This window comes from Strix uralensis, chromosome 20 (assembly GCF_047716275.1).
Source record: "Strix uralensis isolate ZFMK-TIS-50842 chromosome 20, bStrUra1, whole genome shotgun sequence".
Classification (NCBI taxonomy): Eukaryota; Metazoa; Chordata; class Aves; order Strigiformes; family Strigidae; genus Strix; species Strix uralensis.
In genome coordinates, this window is record NC_133991.1 from 3,417,955 (window position 1) to 3,445,710 (window position 27,756).

General features: G+C 44.0%; 1 protein-coding gene and 1 long non-coding RNA gene across 7 annotated transcripts in view; one reads left to right on the top strand and one right to left on the bottom strand.

Annotated features, from left to right (window-relative positions):
* The window catches only part of AUTS2 (activator of transcription and developmental regulator AUTS2), a 795,956-nt gene that overhangs the window by 617,668 nt on the left and 150,532 nt on the right, over nt 1–27,756 (bottom strand). The window lies entirely within an intron of this gene.
* LOC141952803 (uncharacterized) lies at nt 15,390–21,631 on the top strand. Its single transcript, XR_012631762.1, has 2 exons — nt 15,390–15,746; nt 20,919–21,631. It is a non-coding gene; the product is annotated as an uncharacterized LOC141952803 (long non-coding RNA).

Sequence of the window (27,756 nt, forward strand, 5' to 3'; positions counted from 1 at the left end):
ATGAAGACACATATCCACCTCAGACTGTCCATCTCAGAGAAAAATACTTTACTTCTTAATTTTAATCTCTTCCAGGTGAGCACAAGATGCATCCCTGTCCCCCATGAAGGATCAGTGGGCAATGAGGCTTGAGGTAACCACTTCCCATGCGGAAATTATGAGAGAATTTAAGTACAGAAATGTCCAGAGACAGATAAATACTTAAATGCCTCCTATAACCACCCCTCAACCCAACAAACTCAAATACTGACTGTCATCCAAGACTTAGGAGAATGAGGTTCAAGTCGGACAGAAAGCTTAACTGACCCTGTGTTTTCCAGCTCTCATTCAAATAGCTGGTGTCCAGAGTTACAACATATTTTGGAGTGGAAGGCTTCTATACTCTTTTTGCGCTTCTGCAGTATCTATTTTGGGATGTGGAATGACTTCAAAAATTTTATTTCAATGTTTTGTTGCGAATATTCTTTCTTTTGTCCTAAGGCAGAATGGTAACATTTTGATATGTCAGAGAAAACGTTTGCAGAAGCACAAAATCATTTCCTCTTCATTTCAGTTCTGTATCTGGCTCAAGGAAGAGGAGCTCTGCTTGTCACAGGGGAACACCTTTGAAGGAAAACATCTTCCAGGACAGTATCTGTGTGCCTTATACCAGGGCTATGCTAACAGCCATGATCTAGCTTGATTTCACCTGGAAAATTAAAAGCTCTGTGTAGCTCTTAAATATTTTATTATTGAAAAGGGATCATATCCAACTGAGAGCTTTGTTTACAACTTGGCAGAGTAAATGGAAAATATCACATGTTGATATTTGCATTTATCACCTCTGTGCATTGGGAAATGGGTAACCACATGCACAGAGACTAAATACTGGCAGGAGCCAACAGTCAGCTAACCACCACCCTCATAGTCAAGGCGGTATCTTTTCAAAACCATTCAATTCCCATAATTTAAATGCAATGATACCTTTAAATCAGAAACAAACTCTCTAGTGTTCTGGGAATGAAATAGTGCTAAACTATGCAGTACTGCCAAGTAAAGTAATACCTCCCTCTCTATAATAAGCCCACCGGAGACCACGGCCCCTTACATAACTATTTGCTACTGTGGGATTATTGCTAAATTATTGCTCAAAAAGAGTCTAATAAAATTTGAGTAAAACCAGAACCATTCCCACTGTTGTTATCAACAGACTTGTCTGTATCTGCACAATAAACTCTGTCGCAGGGAATGAAAACAAGAGTATAAAAATGCACTCTGATGAATGTCTTCCTAACAAAAGCAAAATATTTATCACTTAGCAATTCTTACTTATTGACACTGAGTAAAATAATTTAGGGTTAGATGCCCAATGGCTACAGAATTAAAATATGTCTTTTAAACAGAACATTGAAAAATTAAGAGTTCTTTACTTGAATTAAGGATCAATCTAAAACAAGCCTTGTGACAATGAATAGCATTTCTGTGGTCCACTAATTCAAAACACTGCTTGACAGATCAAATCAGTCTACGCTAAGGGCTGACTATGTATGCCATGTTTTTATGCGCTTCTTTTATTATTATTTGTATTAAAGCAACATGTGAATTAGCACTATTCTGTATTACTAAAACAGGACTGTGAGTACCCTAATTGCAGGTGACTTAAAAATCCTTGGACAAAACTGCCATTTAATTCTGTGGTAGAGTGACAACTTTATAACCTAGAGCCTTCAGTTTGCCACCAGAAAGGTGGAGAAAAAAAAAAAAACAAAACCCACAAAAAATACTTAAGCCTATTTCACAGAAGACAAACGAAGGCCTATAGAGAACAAGTGGCACGTGCAACATCATATGGTTATTGGGGAAAGAGCCAGGAATGGAATTTAAGCGTTGATCCACTCTCAACTCACAGGTTTTCTGGTCCATAACCATTTCTCATCTTCCTTTAAGTTCCTGCCACCCCCCAAACGCATTACTCACAGCAGTCCTGAATTCCACTTTATTGATTAAAGCAATGGGCAGAGAGTTAGTATTAGTCTGGGCTCCTCCACCAACTCAGGGCCTGACCTCTGACGTGGGTGTTAATCTCAGCACTCTGAAGTCCTCTGTTAAAGGTGCTCTGAACGATAACGGTTCAATTTTCATAGTCTGTTGAGCACCCACACTTCCCATCAACATCAAAAGAAGCTATGGGTGCTCCTCTTCTCTACAAGTCAGGCCACAAGTTCAAAGTATAATGATCACTGCAGAATGGTACCACGCTAAGTGGAGTAGTAGCTGCTAAATGAGAGCTGTTACGGTTGACGAGGTCAATGTAATTTTAGTGCTGTGCTGTTACACTAAGAACATTTGCACTCAGATGCTTGCAGTATTTCCTGGGAGTTAAAAATGAATTTTACAGTCTTCCTTTTCTTTGTCGTTTTGGATCACAATTAGTGAACGCGCCTGCTCTCTGGGGGAGGAGGGGCAGCGGCAAGGCGAGGGGGAGACAGAAATTCCATGGTCTCATTACTTGCGTTTCATTAAAAATAAATAACCTACTTAAGGGGGAAAAAACAGTATTACCAAAGGTAAACATACCATGAGTTTCAACTAATGTTGACACAGCACAAAACACATGTCAAATATTTCTCAATGAACTTTTTAATGCTATTTACAGGAACTTTTGTTTGGTTTGGGTTTTTTTTTAATATTTTGACACTTTGTCATTTTTTATTCCTTTTCCAAGGCAGGCTTTGCTTTTAGCTGACAACCATTTTTTTTATTTAAACCACATTATTCATGTACTAAATTTCAAAAAAACATTTCTGAAAGCATGTTATCCCCAGCATTTAACCACCAGCTTGTCATACAGCTGAGCCCTCTAACCTCAGCACTTCAGTAGTAGACTTCACAGCAACCACTTGCTTAAAAGAAGAGAGGGAAAAGGGCAGATTTTTGGATGACAGAAAGATGGCATTTCTACATTGACACAAAGATTTATGCTATTTAAATTGTTCAGCCAAACTACTACAATGTAATTATTGAAGTTCAGATGGCTATCCCTGTATTTAAACGCACAGATACACTCCACTGCAGCTACTTGTAGATAGCTTTGATGGGCTAATTTGCAATAAAAAAAGTAAGATTACAAGGAAGAACCTTGTGGAGTTAAGTTGGCTGGCATGACGCTTAAAACACAACTTTGATTTCAATGCTCTGCCAGCTACATTGATGGTATTAGCTGATCCTGGATATGGGGCCAGTTCTACACCTCCAGCTAAGCTACTGAGCTCATGTGATGCTCCACAAAATTTCTCCTAACTTTTCTTCATGACATTCAGGCTTAATGTCATGCTAATAAACATCAACGAAGGACCTGATTTTTCAAGGACAAGAAACCCAAGGAATACCCACATCACCTATTTTGAAATCATATGAATGGTTACAGAGACAGCCATTGTCAGAATCTGCTTTTAGGCTTCCTGAAAGCTGGTGGCAATTTTGAAATTAAGTTAAAATGCCAAACTCATGTCACTCTTAACAGGGTTAGGAATCTTGCCAGAAGATGTCCCACACTAGACTGAACAGTTTCTTAATCCCAGCTCACAGTTTAAATGAAAAAACCCTCCGCCACCAGAAGAGATCCTTCCTGTGTTGAACACTTGGCGGAAACTGATCTCAAAGCTACACAAAACTTAGAGCATTAACCACCTTTTCTGGAAACTCAGGAAGTAATGTTTGGTTCTAGCTGAAGTTTTGTGCCAGGATTCAGCTATTTCAACAGAACTCTCCTGTCCGTGCTCAAAGCTGAGGAACAGAACCCACCACCATCCAGCACATTTCTATCAGTCAGATCTGAAATTACACAGGACAAGTTTTTCACTGAGTCTTAATGCAGCAAATAGAAACACCTTAAATATCTAAATTAAATGCTCCAGCCATAGCAGAGATGTCTATATGAGAACGAGTTCAGCTGAGTTCCCAGGGGGAAGGAAAAAAAACCCCACAAAGAGAATAGAGTTGTCTGTAACAGCTGACAGAAGTTCAGATACAGCTAGTCAAGTGCAGCCAGTTATGATTCAGTTGTATAATAGCATTTGCACTGACAGACAAGACAATCTTTCTTACAACTGTCTGTAGCTTTTTGGCTTGAAGAATCTTGATGCTCTTATAAATTGCAATTTCCCATCACATTCAAAATGTCTATATATTTTTACAGGACACAAGGCATTTGTATGGCATCTGTTACAAAATATATATTCCTACAGCCTAGAAAATGCATTTCAAGTCTTCATACATTAAGTCTGATTTATTCAAGCTCATGGAAAAACTATTTCCAGCAATCTGTCTTGAACACTGGATGCACGAAGAACTGGGGTGCCAGCGACTGGCTTCTGATTTTCTGCCCTTTGGCAACAGGATAGAGAAAAGTTACCTCGACCTGAAATTAATGTAAATTGAAAGTGCCGCAACTCCAACTACTACAAGAATGTAATTCTAATCCCATTTACCTGACATCATTAATCTGTAAAGCACTGATCATCAGTCAGTTAGCTCAGAGTTCATTGCAGCTGTCAGAGAGCATCCCTGTTTACAGAGACATTACTCTTTTAAGCACAGAGATTGAGTTTTTACTCAGATCACTTAGAGATACTATTTGCAGATCATCTCCAGCTGACAGAGGCAGACCCCAGCTGCAGTTCCCAGAGCTGGAAGAGTGCATTAACACACCCAGGAACACGTTGGTTATTCAAGCATTTCCCGTGGCCGTTCTTGACCACCCTGCACTGCTGCCAGGCACTATGCATTGAGAAACGGGTCCCCTAGATTCAGAGACTGTGACAGAACTATCAAAACCCAAAGGTGCACTCACCTTGAAGAACCTTTGCAGTTGGATATTCTTCATATCTCATGGTCTCCAGTGACAACCCAGTGTTGTCAGAGCTGGCACTTCCCCACCAGGCCTCAAAGCCCAGTCGGGAGTATCAGTGGATGCAGCCAGATCAGCAGAAGTCAGCAGTGGTGGGTAACAGCCACGCTGAGAAATCCAAGCGTGACAAGGGCATAGCAAAGACAAGACACAAAACCACAGCACTGCACTGGAAGTCTTCCCTAAACTCCCTCTCCTGAGAACAGCCTCACTAGGTGACTACAGAGAGCTCTGGAGATGGCATAAAGCAGACGTGCTGTGCCCGTGCAGCAAGTGCTTCTACCTCCCCTTTGTATCCCTTGCCCTGATGCTTTACAGATCCCTTACAAACACCCAGAAGCCACAGATGAGAACTTTTACCCCTCTGTTGAAAGATTTCATGCTTACTTATAGATTGTCTTTATTATTATCATTACTATTATTATTACTACAGACCCTCATATAGCTTCCTGCTTTGGTTTTGGTTCATTTATTCTCTTTACACCCTACTTATGACCCCTCCTTCCAGAGCACTGAGAAAAATCTAAGTCTGCAAAAAACAAACTCAAATTGTGGGACAAAGCAAGCAGGTGATGCCCTGCCATAGGACCAGGGACTGCTCCTGCACATGCCTTCATTCAAACAAGCTTACGCTGCTGGGTGTTCGATCCAGCACACAGAAAATCATTTAGGCACACATGCAGTGTCCCTGCTTCACTCAATACAACAGCGGGAAAAGGCAAACAACAACCTCCGCACTTTAAACGAGAGAAAAAGCTTCACCGTGACACCAGTTTGGAAAAGATTCACAAGACTGTCTCAGTAGCAGCTCTTTACAGGAGGGGGACAAGTGCTGGCTGAGGCTGCCTTTTGTTCGCAGCTCAAGTGGGCAGGCACTCAAGGGTAAGTACAGAATAATGCAAAAAGAGAAACCGCCTGTTAAGGTAGCAAAATGAAGCAAATATACAGTCTCAGTTCAACCACTGTCTTTATCACAGCACATGCGGGCAGGAATTGTACTGCAGATTCACAGCTGCTTCATAGCAGGTACCAAAACCAAGGAAGGCCAAAAGAACTCCCTCCAGCACACAGAATGCTTCTGAACTCCCTGCTCGAGCAGGCACAGCCAGGCACGCAGCACACGGCACTTGGCGTGTTACTGTCCCAATGAACTGATTTAATCTAGAAACCATAGTTCAGGCTTTTCTCCTTAGAAACCACAGCCCACACTCGTTTTGGCTTTTAAATAGAAAACACCAGTCCGTGGAAGTATGAAATACAGTCATTTTAATTCACCCTTATAAATTTGTGGCAGAGCTCGTAAAGTGTGTCTGGAGAACATCAGCAAGTCAGCCAAACCACGTGGAGAGTCACCCACTCCCTGGGGTACCTTGCTGAGACTATGTGTTTTACAGAAGGAAATGGAATGTGCTTTACATTATCAATAATGTTTAACTGAGACTGCATATTGGACAAAAATCTTCCGCAAAATCTCTCTAGGTTTTGGACTTAAAATATACTGCAATTTGCCTCCAATGGCCTTCAGTATAACAATATTCTTTTTACAACATAGTGGAGTAAAAGCTGGAAATCCTATCAGGTCACCAGAATGTGCAAACTGCAAGTCTCATTACAAGAGCAAGCCCCCAGTCTGATTTCAGCAAAGCAGTTTTAGATTTAATGATGCAGAGCCAAGCTGATCAGTGAAAAGAAAACAAGCCTCTGCTATGAGATTTGTTCTATGCCACTGACGTGTGCAGGATTTCAGCCATCGACTTCAGCAGGGAAACCGAGATGGCCTCTGTCAGAGAGCGACACCAGAAATCTCTGCCCCTTTCAAATTCAATTGCTATTTATTAATAAATCATTTTTCCATGGTGGAATTTTGCTTTCAAAAGGCATCAACAACAGGCACATACACATTCTTAAAATTCACGGTCTTCAATATGACATGAACATGTGCTTAACAGTGTTACTGGTTTGGGCTTGACTTTGATTTCTGAGTAACAGGAATACATTTATTCTTAAAATAGAAATTAAAAAAAAAAAAAAAAAAGAAAGACCACCACCACAGCGTGGATTTCAGTGGTCACTTGATCAAACATTCTGGGCATTCATCTGTCAGGCAATGTCACCTTCCACAAAACCTATGTTTGGGATTGGACAAAAGCCAGTCATACTAATATAACAAGGTTTATTTCTCCAAATCAGATCTCAAATGTATTACAAAGTGCAACCTTGCACAAAAATCACCCTCAGAAACCAAAGAGGTTCTTCTAAGAGAGACCACAAGATATAAACGAAAGTATTAATAATTAGCCTCCAAGGAACAGTATCTACGTCAACAAGTGCAATTATTTACCCTTGAAAATATTAATAAAGATAAGGTTGCACAGGTTTGTGATGTTATCCGTGGATTGCACACACTTGACTGTGAGAGCAAAGTTAGTGTTCACCTGCAGCAATGGGTCCAGTACAGACCCTTCCTGGAGCTTTTAAACTGAGAAAGGACATACCAACTGCTCCAGTTAAACTAAAATTGTGCACTGAACCATCTTCTCCAGCTGTGTGTGGACACTGGCAACACTTGCTTGAACTCCAAGCCCAAAGCAAACTCTAGGTGAGATTGCCCTGCTTTGTCAGAGGATAATTTTCATTAAATGCAAACACTTCCAGAAAGATGTAGCTGCTTCCTGCTCAGCACTATGTGTTGTCATGCCGGGAAGATGTGGGTGCTGCTGAAAGCCAGGAGAGAAATTCGGAAAACACAGAGAACACAGATTCTATGTTGCATTTTAATTACAATATTTGGCAAACCTGATGCCATTTTGCATCTGGATACATGAATTATAACACAGCTGCAGTGAGAGACAGAAGAAATGATCACCGTGTTACAGTATGGAAACATTTTATGATGTAAAGAGCAGAGCCAAACCCTCCTTCAAAAATAAAGAAATCACAAGTTTTTAATAGAATTCTAGGAGATATTTTGACTAATTCAGGTAAGTTTCAAGCCCCACACCACACTTATGTGTTTATCTAGTGGTAAGTACAGAAATGAAAGATGAGATTGATTTTTCATACTGAAATTGGAGACATTCCACACAATTCCTTCATGAGACGATGGAGCAAAAGGATGTAGCACACAGAGTGGCCGTGACTGTACGATAGCCTTTTGGGGGACAAGTGCTTATGAAAAGCCTCAAATGCATGACAAGAGGCTTCTCTAGGATCTGATGTTTTCTTCAACTCAGCCAGTTACTAGCAGAGATGTCGCTAAAACAATCACACGCATACACATTATCTCAACCTGATGGGGCCATAAGCACTTGGTTTTAATCACAACCTATAGAGGAAACTGAAATGAGTAATTCATTTTGACTGACACATCTGTAACATCAGATGTATAATCAGCCCTGAGCCCATTCCTAAAGCCTGACTAAAACTCAGGCCAGGCAAGTGTATCAGGCTGGCACAGTGCGTGGCTGGTCCAACACAAAACCAGCCTATTAGAACTGCCCACTAAGGAAATAACTTCTTCAGCTCAACTCTTCAAGGTCTGCGTTGTAGGTCCCAGGATCAAACGCTGCTGAAAAGCCACAAGAGAAACTGTTACTCTAACAAAATCAAATGCAACACCCGTTGCTTGGGAGGATACACACACAGCGATGCTGGAATACGGAGCTGACACGTCGGCATGGCTGGAATCTCCTTGCGGATGCTTTCCCTGCCACCCCAGCCACGTGTAAAAAGAGCAAAGAGGACACCTAGCAAAGAACAGAGGCTTGTGCACTATTCCGATGCTCTAAAAAAAGCAAGAGGGAGAGGGAGCAAGAGAACAAACATTTAATTCCCTTGTAAAACAGATGACTGCATTGTAATTTACTAGCAGCTGCTGGCAACAAACACCACACTCTCATATTCCTATTAACCAAGCTGCAGCTGATTTATTAAAGGCTCAGATACATCAAAACAAATGACTGTAACATCATTTATATTACTATTTACAGCTCTTTAATAGGGTTACACGAAGGGGCAATGCAGCACAAACTGGAATGTGGTTACAAGCCTGTCAAGCAGCAGCAGAGTATCTCTCCATTGCAGCAGGCTCTAGCACTGAGCTCCTCTGTATCATTTCCAACAACTACCCACAGACCTGCGAGGCAAGGTGTGCTGGAAATCACTGGTGGCAAGGCAAGCAGGGCTTCCCAAATTGCACAAATACTCACTGGCCTGCTGCTAGACAATATAATGCTGATTTAAAAAAAAAAACGACCAAACAAAACCAAGCTAAAACACAACAAAAAACCAAACCAAACCAACCCTCTGCCCAGCAGTGGGACTTGATCAAATGTTGTTGCACCAGTAACAAATCAATGTTATCGCTCCTCCGCAGAGCACGCTGCTCCTACAGCTGCTGCTGAAGCCAAAGGCGTGGCGCTTGCGACCAGGCTGTGTCAGAAGAAGCCAGGGATCGGTATCATCCCCAGGACTGAAGTCAGCCAGTTGGTCGGAGCTCGCTCTCCTGGGCTGCCTGATGTGCCCCTTAAGCCAGGGATTCCCAAACTCTGTTTGAGCAGGTGTCCCCAGGACAGACAGGGAATGATGTGCCTGTTACAGAAAGGCACCCACAGGACCAGCACCAGTTCCAGGCTCTGTGCAGGGCTGTGTGTGGGCACAGAGATGCCATCCAGCCCAGTCCTCTCGGATGAACGCACGGTGCAGGCATACACAGTTCTCTGCTGGGCAGAGGTGATAAATTTGAATTTTTTTTTTCCCTTCTGTTTAGGAAAATATACCCTACTGGGCTTTTTATTTGCTTTTCTCATGTTATTTTGAGTTAGCACACCTAAGGTTAGTGGCATGGCTGCCACAGTCCGGGCATATCAGCCCCAAGTTACTGATGTTAAACCCAAAACCACTAGGACTGGAAAGCAAGGGCATTAGAAATTGGCCCGAGTGGAAGGCAGGAACTGTTCACGCCACTTTTTATCCTGACTTACGTGATCTACAGGATCCTCTCCATGCAGACGCGTTTCACTCTCAAAATCACACAGATTTTCCCATACACCCAAATGGGATCTCTATTAGGTGCTTTGATGAGATCACAACTCCAGCTGGAACAAGAGGCAGTGCTGGTGATCCCCACTGCCTCATGCCAAGTGCTTTGAGGGTGGGCTCCCCCGAAACCCCAGCCTCTGCCAACACCACACCCAGCATCACTTCATCTCGCCCATCCCTTGAAGAAATAACACAGCATCGTCACGAGCCATGGATCACTCTATCTACCAAGATAATATTCTAAGCAGTGATAGACTATCTCATCTAAAGACTCTTTTCTAGCTGACATGACATACTTAAAAGGATTTTTAAATTAAAAGGGAGCTCTGTATTAAGAACATAAACCCTTTATCAGAGTTGTCGATGAAGGCAAATGGAGGATTCCTTTGCTGTATAAATTTCACAAGGAATTCCCAGCCCACCCCATGAATTTTGAACCAATGTGTTCAAGCCTCTGGTTTTCTCTAACCCATAAAAGCTCCAGATAGTCAAATATTATGCTTCTGCTTTTTAAATATTTCCATTTAAATGTAGATTTTGACCTTCTTGCCAATGAAATATTAATAAGAGAATAAAATATATATTACTCTTCTTCTGAGGGAGAGGTCTCTCTAACTCTCTGTCATGTTCCCCATCGGTTTTTTGAAGAGGATTTCTTTCAAACCATGGTGAATTTATTCCTCATTCCAACATTTTTTAGGCTGTGGCAGCTGAAAGCGGAAACGTGATCCCTTTATTTTTAACATCCCTGGGGAAAAAAGGGGGAGAAATTCTGTTTCTCTAGATCACTGAAAAGTAAACAAGGACACCAAAGAAATTGTATCATTTCCAGCAAGATGCAAAAGGCTAATTTAATTTGAAGTAACTGTGTTCCCAAACAAGGAGACAGTATAAAGATTAACTGAGACTTCCATTTCTTTATATAACTGCAGCCCATTAAGTGGGATAGAGAATAAAACTCACAAATTGCCCTGCTTATCCATCTTTATCTTCATCATTGTTCAAAGACATATACCCCCTCCTCACAACATTATTTATCTTTCTCACTCCTCCTTTTTCGTTAATGGAAGGAAAAACAACAAAATACATCATGGTGCTGCAGCACAAATGCAGTACTGTTTAAAGGGGTTCAGCTCTGCTCCTGCTGATTTAAACGAAGCCAGGCTGGACCCCAGGGATGCTTTACACTCCTAATTACCGCTGCATCAGGAGAAATATTTCACTGATGCATTAGAACACCCTCTTTTAAAGACCATGATAGGATGCACTCTAAAAACATAGGTGGTATAAATACTGTTGATATCCAACACAATATGCTCTAGTCCCTATTGTTGTTCTGGGTATTTTCACTTCAAGTCCTGTCTTAGATAACACTGCGAAGCCACCACGAGAGTGGTGGGGAGGAGGACAGAAATCATCTAGTAAACTATGGAAAGATACATGACAGCTGAAAAATCTAAACCAGGATGGACTGAGACCTTGGGAACCTGCAGCCGCCAGATAAGAAATATGTCATGTGATGAAGGAGACCCTGGAAGGGTTCTCAATCACTGCTGAGTGCTGCCCTGTGCTGAATGCTTTCTGGAGAGAGCCATAAAACAGAGATTAGCAATTCCTCAGATTTTACTTAGCAGCTTTTGCTGTTAATTCTCATACTAGTGCCTCTGTAATCTAACTCATGGAAAGTATCAATCCTGACTTTTCAAGTCTATTGCTCTTATCGTTTGGCTAAATTACAGCCCTATGCCATCAGCCCAGGTACTCTCACCACCTCCAGAGCAGAGCAGGGTATAATTTATAGAGGGTGGTATTCTGAAAGGCAGCTGTGAGAGTTAAAAGCCCAACTCCAGCTAAATTTCAATAAGCACTGGGTACCTAATTCCCTTAGGCTCTTTTCAAATTCTAGCACCTTTTTTTTCAGTAGGATGCTAGCAAGGAAAGGTCAACCTAATTTGTCATAGCAGCAAGTGAAGGCAAAAGATCAGCACATGCTGACAGGCTGTCTGAGAGGTTTCATTATAGAGCTGTTTACAGCATTTATTTCTCCTGTTGTTGCTGCTGTTTTCAGGGTCAAGGAACTGAGATCCCATTTCAGTAGCAGAGATCACTGGCCAGGGAACAAAATACTTGAATTTTACTTCTCCCTCACAGGCTAGTTGACTCATATGCTACTAACTGCTGAGATTTTCTGAATGACTACATGGTTGTTGAAGTTTATACTAACACATGTAGCAACACTAAGCCTAAATAATAGTACTCACATCACCAGTTATCATGATACAACTGGAAATTTTAAATGGAATGTAACAACAGTCTTAATTCACAACAGCGTATCAGCCAATCAAGTCAAGTCAATTCATTTGAAGTTTGTTTCCTTTGGAACATAAAATTCTTTTCGTGAAGGGGAAGTGCATTAACATACGATAATTTATGAAGCAGTCTTCCTTCACAGCTCTTTATATTCTACAGTTCACAGAGAAATGGCCTAAAGGTCTACACCGTCACTAATACAAACACTTATATTCAACACATATTACCAGCTAAGTAAGGAAACACCAATGAATGTATTCAACTGCCATGAAGACTCTCACCAGCTGCTACCTTCACGTGAAGGCCAGACACAGGGTCTGGCAAGCTCATGTAAGAGAGAGGACACTTAGGGCAGTCCTCAAGTCAGGAGATGTAGGTGCCCTCTGACCTGAGCACCCACAAATGGACACAACAGGCCCCAAGAAAGAACTGCCCTGGCAAATGCTCTTTGGCCATTTTAATCTTGACTACAGGACAAAAAAATAGAGAATCGGCTCTGGCGAGATTACTGCTAAATTTCTCACAATTCAAAGAGGACAACTGAGCGTCAAAGCAAGCAAACTGAGTGCAATTGCATGGCCAAGAGCCAAGCCTCAGAGATAAAAGACAGTAATGGAAGACCTTTGGCCACAGCCAAAAGTTCAGCTGACAATAGGATTTCTCTTCCAGTAGCAGGAAAAGAGGAACCTTTAGGTCAAGTAAACCACATCTCCTGACTGCCTCAAAAGACTGCTAAAAAGGTCAAGAGATTTTCTATCTCCCAGCTATGTGATGAAAGACTGTGCCACATACCCATTTATTTCATATTGCTTTTGTCAGGTAACGGCAATGTTCATCTGTGATGAATAGATCTGCAGGCAGTGGAATCTCACATGTCCACATCACCTTGCCTATGCACTGAAGTCAAACGTATCGATATCTTTACTGTTTAGCTGATGAAGAGCAAGAAAGAGATAGATAAGTTTCTCAACTCTGAAGGAAATTAAGGGTGAAAAATACTCCGGAGGAGCGCTGTGGAAGTTACATGACCATTTATGAGGCATCTATATATTGTTTGGCTTAGAGAACACCAATGGAATTTTAGATGGTCTAAAGGCCTTTTGCTGACCCTCTGCATAGCTAAAATCTCTTCCTGCCTCACTCCTGCAGTCAGTATTTATATGTGTTATCAAAAGTAAAAAAGAGGGAACAAATTCAATACAAACAACTTCAATGTGTGGGGTTTTCTAATCTCCCCTTTTTAAAGACTTTCAGGGTAAGTAGAGAACCATAACTTCCACGAAAGCATACACAAAAAACCACAGAGAAGGCAGAAACAAACATTTTTTCATGAGTAATTACTTATGCCCATCCACAAGCACACAATGCTTATTACATGAACATCCTGCCTTAGAGGCACTCTGCACCAGTACAAACATACAAGACAAAAGAGATTCAGTGACAAAGAATGAGCCTTTTCCTCCCACTCTGTCTCAGCAGTCCCCATCCCAGAGAACCCATTTTCAGGTAAGAGTCTGCAGAGGCTCTACTGGCTTTCCATTCTGGATTTCTTCCTCCATTCAAATGACCAGCAAGAAAAGAAAACTCCCAACTCAATTTATCTAAGTGTCTTCAGCAATATCCTTTACAGAATTTCAAAGAGTTGCTGGCAGTTGTTAAGCTGGTGCTGTTTAACTTGGACATCTGTCCACCCAGGCTGAGATGACCAACTCACTTTACATCACCGGCTAGCAATCAAATAATAATTACTTTGGGTTACTACAGACTGGAGCTGGATTTGAGTGAATGATTTCAGAGCACTGGAATCCATTACCAATAACCCAAACCATCTGGGTTCTCGTCTCTGTTACAAAGAAAGCAGCAACAATTCCAAACGTTAATTCAGACGCTAAGTACTAGCTGGATCCCCAGTCCATGGGAGCAGTGGCATGTATTTTGATATAATTACCTCAAGATGGAAGCTACATGGACATCCTATGGAGAGCGGTTCAGAGTTTACATTCTGTGCCGCATTTAACTCTCCGGAGCTATATGGAAAAGGTTTGTATTAAATAAAAAGCTCCATTTAACATTATTTCCCTTGCAAAGGCAAGCTGGATAACGCTGGTGGAAAGCGAGGATTTTGCAAATGTAGCATGCAGCCTCCCAGCAAAAGGGAAGCCAGCTGATGAGCAGTAACTGTGATTTCTGTAACAAGTAAGTTAGACTGTGCAACAAATTGGTACATCCAAACAAACAAATCCCTGAATCCCCTCCGTTTGCCTTTATGAAACAAATGAGTCAGTGCTGACTAATCGTATTATAATACTGGGAAGCTTGTAATAGGCTTACAAACTGTGTGTTTACAGGCTCATTATTGTTCAGGGCTTGCTGAGATAATAAGGAAGCTATGGGAGAAACGCTTTGGAGTCAAAATCTTAACAGATATGTTTTGGAACTGAAATAAGTTTGCCAGGCAGACCAAGACAGGGTATGACGGAGTGGGGCTGAACTGACTGAAAAGGAACGATATTTCCCCATTTGGGAGCAGAGATCTCCTCTTCAAAGCTACATCTAACCAAGCAGGCCTGAAGACAAGAGAAAAAACATAGATTCTCCCAATTTCTACTGGAGAAACTAGGGCTAAGCACTCTCCGGAGCCAACCACCCCTCTGAGAAACCACCTCCTCTGAAGGGCCAATTTCACTGACAAAAAGGAAACTGAAAAGAAAATAAGGCATTTCTTCATTACACTCTGGAAAGGACTGAAGTACATTACAACTTGCTTTTCTTTTGCATTTGCTATTTACAAGGGTAGCTTTCTTCAAGAATCTGGCTGAAGCACACAAATAAATTCTTAACATTGTAGGACATGTGAACCAGCCGATGGAGCGGAGGAGGCAGTCACACCTCACTTTTATAAAAGAATTTGTAAAAACAAGATAATGATTCTCATTTTCTACAGATTTTTATTGTAAAAATCAGCAGAACTCTACAAGTTTTATCTCTTCTAAAAGCTACAAGCCTGTTTTATTAGGGTTGTGTGTCCATTTCATTCTTAAAATTACTTCACCAGCAAAAAAGATGCCTCTCTTCTCTTTTCTGACTGCTCATAATAAATTAGAGATGCTTCTCCCCTAAACACATTGTATCGGGTCTGGCTGAGCCAGAATTGTTTTTCCCCTGTAGCAGCCCTCATGGTGCTGTGTTTTATGCTGGGAGCTGGCAAGGTGTTGATAGCACACTGGTGTTGTGGCTACTGCTGAGTAGTGCTTACACAGCACCAAGGCTCTTTCTGACATTTCCCCCCCACAGTGGGACGGGGTGGGCAAGATCTTGGGAGGGGACACAACCAGGACAGCTGACCCGAACTGACCAAAGGGATATTCCAGACCATATGACGTCTGCTCAGTATAAAGCTGGGAGAAAGGAGGAAGGGGGTGGGGTCACCCTTGGTCCTCCGAGGCAACCGCTACGCGTATCAGAGCCCTGCTTCCTGAGAAGGCCCGACATCGCCTGTTAATGGGAAGTAGAGAATAAATCTGTTTTCTTTTTTTTGCTTCCGCGCGCGGACCTTTGCTTCGCTTTGCTTATATTAAAACTGCTGTTGTTTTACCCACAAGGGTTGTTTTGTTTTCCTATCTTATTTTCTTTCCCTTCTTTGCCCTATTGAGAAAAAAAAGGGGAAAGGGGGGGAAGTGATAGAGCGACTTGGTGGGTACCTGGCATTTAGCCAAGGTCAAACCACCACAGTCTATTTTGGTGCCCAACGTGGGGCGGGACAACGGCAGTTTTATATTAATTGTGCTATAGCTATAGCAGTTAGTAAGCGACAAGCTCTTGTGCTGGTCACGGGTTTGTTTATTGCTCTGCTTATCTTTATTTTGCTAAGCTCGGGAACATGCTGGAAGAAATTGGGAACATCATGAGTGGTTTTATTCTGCAAGCTCCCGAAGTACTTATTAATCCTTATGTTAGCTCTTTGATACTGTTCATTAATGCTATTCGCCTATTGTGGGCTGTGTGGAGCTCGTTAGGTTTTTGGTGTAAGAGAAAGCAAATTTTGGGTGAGAGAATACCAAAATGTGCCCTGAGGCGGCCTGTCCCTGGGTGGCAGGGGGAGTGGAAGGATTTGGGCAGATTCCTAGGACGGTTATCACCTCCTGTAGCCTGGGATCTTACCCCTGAACAGGCAAGCAACCCCGCAAAACTGACACAACACCTGATAGAAGGGTGCCTTGTCTATCCCGATGAAAATCAGCAACTCCTAGCGCTGTACTGGGGCCTGGCCTATGCTTATCGAGCTGCAGTTCAGTGCTCTCAAAGGACTGTGGTGGAAACGGGAACTCAAACAAAAACAATAACAGCAGAGATTGCCCCAGTAGTAAAAAAGAAACAGTGGACAAGGAGAACAACAGGTCCATACCCTCGATTAATAAGGGAGGAGAAAGAAGAGGAAGAAGCAGGTCCTTCAGCAAAGGGGTCAGAAGAGGGAATAACAGAACTTAAACAGGAGGCAGAAACTACCCGGTCCCTGACATCATCAGAACTGCGAGATCTGCGGAAAGACTATAGCCGCCAGCCGGGTGAGCGGATTGCTGCCTGGCTGCTTCGATGCTGGGATAATGGGGCTGATGCTCAGCAGCTGGAAGGTAAGGAAGCCCAACAGCTGGGTTCCCTTGCTAGAGATCGAGGAATTGAAAGGGGAATTGGAAAAGAAACAGGAATTTGCAGTCTGTGGAGACGGCTCCTTTCAAGTGTTAAAGCAAGATATCCTTTCAAGGAAGATCTTACGGACAACTCCCCAGGGAAGTGGGCTACTGCGGATGAAGGTGTCCAGTACCTGAGAGAACTAGCAGTGCTGGAAGTCATCTATAGTGGTCCAGATAATGATGAAGCCCCTAAAAATCCAGAGGATGTTCTGTGCACACGGGCCATGTGGAGGAAGGTGATTAAAGGTGCACCATCCTCGTATTCTGCGGGCTTGGCTGCGATGTACTATCCAGAAATGGATATGGGAGAAGGACTAAGATGTACGCCAACTGTGGAGGCAGTCTCTTCCTGGCTTCAGAACTTTGAAGAGAGTCTTGGAACCTCCTCATCTCTACGGGCGAGTGCCTTAGATGTCAGGAGCACCCCAAGAAATCGGTTCTCTTCCACCCCAGTCAGAGGGAAAGGGAAACCTAGGCACATGACACGTGGAGAACTTTGGTTCTTCCTGCGTGACCAGGGGGAGGACATGAGGAAGTGGGATGGTCAACCCACCTTCAAATTGGAAGCTCGTGTACGTGAATTGCGAGGAAAGACCCCTGCCAAGAAGACAACATCCAAGAAGGTTGTTAATGTAGCTGGCGTGAAACCGCAAGAAAGTAATCAGCGATCTCCCAGATACAGGAAGACTGAGATCACCTCCCTTGGCCCTGATGAAGGAGTTTCCGGCCTGGCACAGCAAGGGTCAGACAGTGAATACTCTGACCAAGAACAGGAATAGAGGGCCCCTGCCTCCAGCCAGGAGGAGGAAAGGGATGATCGGGTGTATTGGACAGTGTGGATTCGATGGCCTGGCACATCAAATCCACAGAAGTACCAGGCTTTGATCGATACCGGGGCACAGTGTACATTAATGCCATCAAGTTATAGAGGGGCAGAACCTATCTGGATCTCAGGAGTGACAGGCGGATGTCAAGAACTGTCAGTACTGGAGGCCGAGGTTAGCTTGACCGGGGATAAGTGGGAAAAACATCCCATTGTAACTGGCCCAGAAGCCCCTTGTATCTTGGGCATTGACTACCTCAAGAGGGGGTATTTCAAAGACCCAAAAGGATACCGATGGGCTTTTGGTGTGGCCAGTGTGAACACAGAGAAGGTCAAACAGTTGTCTAATCTGCCTGGCCTCTCAGGAGATCCTTTTGTTGTAGGACTGTTGCGAGTTAAAGAACAACAGGTGCCAATTGCCATGAGGACCGTGCACCGACGGCAGTATCGCACGAACCGAGACTCTCTGGCTCCCATCCAAGAACTGATCCGTCAACTGGAGACCCAAGGTGTCATCAGTAAGACACATTCGCCTTTTAATAGCCCAATATGGCCAGTGCGAAAGTCTGACGGAGGGTGGAGGTTGACAGTAGACTATCGTGGCCTGAACGAAGTGACGCCACCACTGAGTGCTGCTGTACCAGATATGTTAGAGCTCCAGTATGAACTAGAGTCAAAGGCAGCCAAGTGGTACGCCACAATCGACATCGCCAATGCATTCTTTTCAATTCCTTTGGCAGAAGAGTGCAGGCCACAGTTTGCTTTCACGTGGAGGGGTGTCCAATATACCTGGAATCGACTACCCCAGGGGTGGAAGCACAGCCCCACTATTTGTCATGGACTAATTCAAACTGCACTGGAAAAGGGTGATGCCCCTGAACATCTACAGTACATCGATGACATCATTGTGTGGGGCAACAAGGCAGAAGAAGTGTTCAAGAAAGGACAAAAAGTAATTGAGATTCTTCTGAGAGCTGGGTTTGCCATAAAGAAAAGCAAGGTCAAGGGACCAGCACAGGAGATTCAGTTCTTGGGAATAAAATGGCAAGATGGACGCCGCCATGTGCCTATGGAGGTTGTCAACAAGATAGCAGCTATGTCTCCACCGACCAACAAGAAGGAAACACAAGCTTTCTTAGGACTTGTGGGATTTTGGAGGATGCACATTCCAGGTTACAGTCAGCTGGTGAGCCCTCTCTATCAAGTAACCCGAAAGAAGAACAATTTTGAGTGGGGTCTTGAGCAACAACAAGCCTTTGAGCACATCAAACAGGAGATAGCTCGGGCGGTAGCTCTTGGGCCTGTTCGGACAGGACCAGATGTGCAAAATGTACTTTACACATCAACTGGGGAGCATGGCCTCACATGGAGCCTCTGGCAGAAGGTAGCAGGTGAAACTCGGGGTCGACCATTAGGATTTTGGAGCCGGGGATATCGAGGATCAGAAGCCCACTACACTCCAACTGAAAAGGAGATTCTGGCAGCATATGAGGGGATTCGAGCCGCTTCCGAAGTTGTTGGTACAGAAGCACAGCTCCTCTTGGCACCGCGATTGCCTGTACTACATTGGATGTTCAAAGGAAACATCCCTTCTACACACCATGCAACCAGTGCTACCTGGAGTAAATGGGTAGCGTTAATCACGCAACGAGCTCGACTGGGAAAACCCAACCGTCCAGGAATCCTGGAAGAGATCATGGACTGGCCAGAAGGTAGAGATTTTGGAGCACTGCCTGAGGAGGTGGCTCGTGCCCAAGAAGCACCACCATATAACGAATTACCAGAAGATGAAAGGCGGTATGCTCTGTTTACTGATGGATCCTGTCGTGTGGTAGGAAACCATCGAAAGTGGAAAGCTGCTGTGTGGAGCCCCACAAGACAAGTCGTTGAGGCCACTGAAGGAGAGGGCGAGTCAAGTCAGTTTGCAGAAGTAAAAGCGATCCAACTAGCCCTAAAGATTGCTGAACGAGAAAAGTGGCCAGTACTGTATCTCTACACTGACTCCTGGATGGTGGCTAATGCCCTGTGGGGGTGGCTACAGGAGTGGAAGAAGACCAATTGGCAGCGCAGAGGTAAACCCATCTGGGCTGCTGCACTGTGGCAGGACATCGCTGCCCGAGTGGAAAACGTGGCTCTAAAGGTACGTCATGTAGATGCCCACGTGCCCAAAAGCCGTGCCACTGAAGAACATCAAAACAATGAGCAAGTAGACAAGGCTGCTAAAATTGAAGTAGCTCAGCTGGACCTGGACTGGGAGCGCAAGGGTGAGCTATTTGTAGCTCGATGGGCCCATGAAACATCCGGGCATCTCGGGAGAGATGCAACGTACAGATGGGCTCGTGATCGAGGGGTGGACCTGACCATGGAGGCCATCTCACAGGTCACTCATGAATGCGAAACATGTGCTGCAATCAAGCGAGCCACACGAGTAAAGTCTCCCTGGAACAGAGGGCGATGGCTGAGTTTTCGATATGGTGAGGCCTGGCAAATTGACTATATTGGACCATTGCCACGAACACGCCAAGGCAAGCGCTACATACTCACTATGGTGGAAGCAACTACTGGTTGGCTTGAGACGTACCCTGTAAATCATGCCACTGCTCGAAATACCATCTTAGGTCTTGAAAGGCAAATTTTATGGCGACATGGTACTCCTGAAAGAATCGAATCAGACAATGGAACCCATTTTCGAAATAATCTCATAAACTCCTGGGCAAAGAAACATGGCATTGAGTGGGTGTATCACATCCCTTATTACCCACAAGCGTCTGGAAAGATTGAAAGATACAATGGACTGTTGAAGACTATGTTGAGAGCATTGGACAATGGGGGATGGAAACACTGGGATATAAATTTAGCAGAAGCCACTTGGCTAATTAATACCAGAGGATCTGTTAACCGTCCTGGTCCTGCCCAAACAAAACCCCTTCATACTGTGGGAGGAGATAAGGTCCCTGTAGTACACACAGGGAAATGGCTGGGGAAGGCAGTATGGATTGCTCCTCCCTTGGGAAAAGGCAAGCCCACTCGTGGGATTGTTTTTGCTCAGGGACCTGGATGTACTTGGTGGGTAATGCGGGAGAATGGGGCTACTCAGTGTGTGCCTCAAGGAGATTTAACCTTGGGGGGGAAATAATCTGTGAGCTGAGTTGTATGTTGCAGGAAGTGATGGAGGAAGTAGGAACGACGAAGAGTGAACCAGATACATGCGATGATGACCCAAACCTAGCCGGTGCTGGAGTCCAACAGTCAAACATACTGCTCCTGTCCTGAACATCCACCTTGACAGATGGCAGCCAAGTCACTGAACATCTAGAGGAGTGAAGAAAGCTTACGGAATGAATAAATGAGTGTTATGTGGGACCTGGGCATGACGTAAATGGTATGGAATAAGGGGTGGAGATTGTATCGGGTCTGGCTGAGCCAGAATTGTTTTTCCCCTGTAGCAGCCCTCATGGTGCTGTGTTTTATGCTGGGAGCTGGCAAGGTGTTGATAGCACACTGGTGTTGTGGCTACTGCTGAGTAGTGCTTACACAGCACCAAGGCTCTTTCTGACATTTCCCCCCCACAGTGGGACGGGGTGGGCAAGATCTTGGGAGGGGACACAACCAGGACAGCTGACCCGAACTGACCAAAGGGATATTCCATACCATATGACGTCTGCTCAGTATAAAGCTGGGAGAAAGGAGGAAGGGGGTGGGGTCACCCTTGGTCCTCCGAGGCAACCGCTACGCGTATCAGAGCCCTGCTTCCTGAGAAGGCCCGACATCGCCTGTTAATGGGAAGTAGAGAATAAATCTGTTTTCTTTTTTTTGCTTCCGCGCGCGGACCTTTGCTTCGCTTTGCTTATATTAAAACTGCTGTTGTTTTACCCACAAGGGTTGTTTTGTTTTCCTATCTTATTTTCTTTCCCTTCTTTGCCCTATTGAGAAAAAAAAGGGGAAAGGGGGGGAAGTGATAGAGCGACTTGGTGGGTACCTGGCATTTAGCCAAGGTCAAACCACCACACACATTCACATGCAAACCCTGAGAGCCATCATTCTTGCTGTGACAAAAGAGAGCTGATAAGCAATAGTGTTACAAATACTTTAGGAGGAATTCTCTCCTGACTTCAGTAGCCTCTGTATGAATTCAGTAGTCCAAAGCACTCACAGAGAGAGAACTCCATGGCTTCTCCAAATAAGTAGGAAAATGTGCCATGCTCTTAGCTTCAAGAAACCAGGTGCCTCCACCTGCAGCAAGTCATGAACCTTGCTTACCTTGAGATTATTAAATTAAAGGGTTCACAAACACCTTCAAAGTTGCAGTAAGAGAACTATTTGGCAGCCACCCTCCTTGTCTCCAGGGAAAGGGACAGTTGGTATTTATCACAAGTTAACACAAACAGGCTACAGGGAAATCCAGGAATCCTAAATCAGTTTTTGTGTCAAAATTTTCTAAGGGACAGTGCAGAGTGGGCAGCAAAATGTAGTAAAAATTATCTTAAAAGCCCAGTTTCATGTCCTTGATGATCAATTATTGCCTTTGTGTTTAAATGCATTTAATACATCAAGCCTTTAGTGGGGCAGGATCTTCATGGTTGTGGCCAGTTCAGCCCCGCTGGTCTGTTAATGGGATGGGTCAGCACGATGCCAACGTCGTGAAGGACAAAGAAAGACGCGGGATAAATCCCTTCCGACCCCGCTGTCACTTAGGCCACACTAAAGGCTAGTATTATGTTTATCCAGCACCATTAACCTCAACTTGTCCTGCACACAACTAAAATCCAGCTGAAGCAAGGCAGCTCAGCCAGAACCACTGTCAGAGACGGACTCAAGGCACCTCCTAGTAGGTGAGGGGATTTGTCTCTCCCCAATAACATGTTGAATGGCAACAATCAAGCTCAGCACACACACTCAGAAATTCCTGGTATGTGGTGTCAGCACAGTGTGGTACCACACAAGCATGATGTGAGTAACATGTCTGGAGAAGCCTAAAACTGGTGAGAACAGGGACAGCTGCGTTCTCCTTTCAGATCCACCAGGGCAGAGGCCCTCGGCCCAGACGCTGGGGAAGCTCCACCTTTGGAGAATTTTGGGTCTTGGCGAGACGAGGCTATGAGCAACCTGCTGAGCTAGCCCTGCTCATGCGACCAGATGACCTGCAGAGGTCCGCTCCAACTGAAATCATATCATGATTCCACAAACTTACTGTCCTTTGTTTCCAAGAGTAAGGCAGCTCCTGCATCAGGTTTCCATGCACACCAGCTGCCTTTCCTCTACACAAAGACTTCACAACAAGCCAGTTTAAAGAGTGACTGGTGAACAGCCTTTACCTTCCCAACAGCTTCCCAGGGTGTTACACCTTTGTTCCCTGGAGGCTGCCAAGCCTCACAGTGCCACCGCTGCAGCACCGTTATACATTTTATTCTATTCGCAGTTGCTACTTCAACCCTCTGTGGCAGCCCCAACCCTGGCAGGAGCATCCTTGGCTGTCTAAACAAATCTGCAGGACTGCATGAAGCTGGTAAGCTTCCCATTTCTGCAGCACAACCGAGGCAAGACTTTGCCTAAAGCAGCAGGCACAGTGTCTTGAAACCTTCTGATTACACAGCTGGGGAAGCCCTCTCCCTCTGAAATTATCAAATAATAAAAAAAGAGAGCAAGAGAGAGAGCATGAGAGAAAGAACAGGGGCGGGGTGGAGCAGAGAGGGAATATCTATGGCCTTCTGCACCCAATTCTGTCACTCTGACATTTCTTTCAAATACAATTATTTAAAGCCTCCTGATGGCAAAGCTGAGGAAATGGACTAATAGTAGCTTGTATGGTACCTCTCCATCAGGCAGTTCAATAAATCCTGGCAGTGCTGTGATTTGTGTTAGGAGAATGAGCTTTTCAAGAGCAGAACTATCACTTTACACCGTCAATAATCTCACTGTCAAAAACCCCCCAAGTAACCTGACCGACACTTCAGAAACTTAATTTATAGATGCACTATTTGCCTTCAAGGTATTTTATGCAGCTAAATAATGGAAGTGGATATTATCCCAAACTACTCTGCAGCTTTCACAAGTGGAGTCCAAGAACATGCAGGAGGACAAATTTTCTATTAGCTTAGGGCTAAATCCTTTCCTCTGTGACACCTGTTTGATACCATCTACCACTGGCAGACTTCCTTCCAAATTATAGTCTGGGAAATAAAAGCAGAATCAAGGTTCTGCACTCCCAGAGGAGCATAAGCATTGAAAGAGCAAAGCAGCACATGGAGAAACACCACACAGTCACAAATGCTCACCCAGGACACCTACGAGCTGCAGTGAGATTGCAGCAGACTGAAGTATCTGCCCAAAATTTCAGGACTAGGATACTCATGACTACACAGAAGTTGCAAGAATCAACACTGATAAATAAATGGATCATCTAGAAAGATCTGGGCTCTACTACTGATTTTCAGGTTTAGGGACATATCCATAGAAACGCTCTGCCAAATTGCAAAAGCAGGCTTTTTTTTTCCCCCCTGATGGAACAGGGGATGGGCTTTTTTCTCTCTACCATAAACCACAATGCTATTTAATGGAAGAGACTGGATTTCATTTATTCCTGGCTCTTAATGCTGATCAGGCAAGAATTAATTCCTTTAATGGGAAAGTATTTGTGCAACTATAACAAAGAATACCAGGGAGAGATTCTGGGCAGGCACCAAACATGACAGTGCCATTGTATCCCACGCATCTAAAAACTCCAAGCTGTTTCAACAAAGAACAATAAAAATTGGTTTGCTCTGGAGCAGGGTAAGCCCTTTACACAATAAACCAGCAGCAAAAGTGTGGAAGTCACAAGCATTTGCACATGTTTTTTGTTGAAATGACTCATAGAGAAAACTCAAGGTAATTAAACAACCCCAGCCTAGGGAAAAACTCACATGTACACCCAAATTCTGTAGCTTGGATTTAAGCGTATTTCTTTAGGGACACATGCACATTCCAGACTGCAGAACAGCCCCAGTACTTTTCTTGGTCAATACCTAATTAAACTGATCCCTTTTTTCAGCTCACAACTGAGCCACTGTAACAGGTTTTGCCTTTAAAGCTGGGCTTGTGCCCTTGCTCTGACAAAGGAGGAGAACTGAACTGCCCTTCATTTGCGTTATTCATCAGTTTGGTTTAAACAACAGCATTTCCTTGACTATTAAGTCACACACCAACAAATCAAGATAATTATCTGAAGGTCAATACATCAGCAATGTCCCTTTTTGCATATTCCTGTGACTCAGAAGCTGGCTATCTGCACAGCCAGCCTCCGACACCCTTCTGACAAGGATGGCAAAGTCAGCTAAAAGCTAGCAGATGTCTGCAGCTCACTGTCTTTGTATGAATGAAGAAACCCTTCCACTGCCTGTATACACACAGAGGGTAGAATTGTGTTCCCACTTACAAACAAACTGGAATGAGACCCCAAATACCAAATGCAGTGAGAAGGGTTTTAGAAAACTCCAAATCTCTTTGTCTTGTCAGACCAAAGTGAGCTTGGCATCTGATACTCTCCCCCATAATTCCCTACAACCAATTCAGTTTACCAGAGCCTGCCAAAGCCATAGAATAAATTAATCTCAGCTTACTAACCATGCAAGCACATGTAACTTCTCCTGGATGGAATTGGAGCAGCTTAACTACATAACATAGATCCTATGCCCACTGCTAGCAGCTAATAAAACACAACTCAATCGGTAGGATTCCCTCCCCCCACCCTTTCTTTTAGTAACATAAAACTCAGGATCATTTCTACACAGTTCCAAAAGCAGCCTAGCAACAACAGTGAAAAGCACAGCTGCCTTGTCCTTACTACAGTGTATCATGGTGATCAAGATTTAAATTCCTTATCCCCACCTAGTTCAAACCCATCAAACAGTAAAATTCACCTACCCGGTAACTCCAATTTAGCAGCTTTGCACTGCTGGCTCCCCTAACGAAAGTCATTTGATGACTCTGAACTTGGCAGTGTAGATGCTGATTTCTGACACTAGGAATAAGCAAGTACACAGCCCGCTTGACTGGCCAGAGAACAGTCAGGGTTTTTTCCTCCCTCTTTGATCATGCTAGTGGTAAAAATTAAGATTAGTCTTGGCCCAGATCCATTCTGCCTAAGACAGAATGATCACCTGATATGTACCTCAAAATCTCCTCTTTTTAATACACAAACTGCTGTAGATTAAAGTCAGAGCCATGCGGCAAGGAAAGCTCTTCCCTAAGCCTCAGCCACACAAAGATCTCCATGGGAATATTGACAAGATTGACTTCTTTAGCATGTTTAAACCAAGTGTCAAAAAAATATTTATGCAAGTTTTTTTCTGCCCTTTCTGTCCTCACTCTTTAATCCTGGTACAGTTGGAAAAGCCACTCATGACAAGTCTATGAGCAACATGGTCCAGGGGAAATATTTACACTCTGCTCAGATTCACGTATCCCCAGGGCTGGGAAAGGGCTCCTGAACAGGCAGCTTCAGTCTCCTCAGTGTTTCTTCACGGCCACAGCACCAGGCTCAGTGGGAGTGTGGCAGGGAAACGCTTGGCTCCCCCCTGCTCCATTCCAGCTTGGTCTCTTTGATCTCTACTTTGCCATCCATCCCACAGCGAAGTAAGTCTGAGTGACTGCACGTTGCCGTATGTTTTATTTAATGTTAAATTTGAAGTTCAGGGGTTTTCCGCCCCTTATACTGGGAGTAGGTGCCTAAAGGCAGGGGTTGATCTTTGGTTGTTAATTCAAGGACCAGATTCTGCCCACAGTCACAGCTGAACCACAGAGGCTAAAGTACAAACCAATGGCCTTGTTTGCAGGTATGTGGAGTCCCTCTGGCACATAAGTTATTGAAGTGATGGAAAATCTGCGAATACGTCTGAACGTTTGATGCATCGATGCTAAAAATTCTCTGGAATAGTGAACGAGAGAGGGCATACTGTTGGGTTAACATGTAAAAATGCGTGGGCAAGGCAGCCCCAAAATGAAGTTTCCCTTTTGTCCTTAGGACAGTTCAGATGAAGGGGTCAGGAGGGATCCCAAAAGCTGAGAGGACAAACCTCAGCAGGATGCATTCTTTACCTGAGTCAGGAGGCACCAGTCAAGCCACAGCCCCTTCCAGACACACAGAGGTCTCTTAACTTCTTATTGCTTTTTGTCTCTTATTGTCTTATTCTCTTATCACTTCACTTTCTATTATTGTTCCTCATCTCTTTTCCCATTGCAGTGCACATTGCCCTGTCTTGCAACAAACAGCAGCAGTGTTCAGTACTCTCATATCCAGAAAACCATCGCATACACACACACGCAAATATACACACATAACTGAGTACACATGCCATTTGCATACTACAGCAATATATTTTGTGGAATTTGATAGATGCTAATAAGTCCTGCCATAATATTTACCATTTCTGCTGCTTCTCTTGCCCATCATTCCTTTAAACTTTCACTTCTTTAAGGCATGTGTACATTGTCCCCCAAAATGGGACACTGTTCTCATGGGGGTCCTTGAACCAGTAGAAGCAATCTATGAGATAATCCCACAGTATTACCTTTTGGTAGCCAGAGACCTTAAATCAGCCGCCTTGACTTTCTGGATTTTTGACAATAAGGAAACAAGAGCATCTGATTACACAGAGATGTCTGAGAGAGCATGTTACTAGAGCAACAGAGTGTCGTAAGTGGCTTTCTGTGCTCGTGCTCTCTAACCGCTATCATCTCAGTAACCCCAGGAGACAGCAGCTAGTTGAGGGGGGTAAAGCCGAGCATCCGCGATTCATCAGGTGAGTGACGAGACAGTCACATGTCTACACAACGGCGAACACTTCACTGCTGAAATCCCAGACTCCCCAGAGGAATGAAAACAGAGGTTTTGACACAAATCTGTACCTGAGCAGTAAATGGTAAGCTGCCTTCCCCAGACAACGCACGATGAAGCAAATGAAAGTGAACAAAGCCGATGAATGACACATGAGAGAAAGAAACCTTGTGTTCTGCCCCTGTGATAA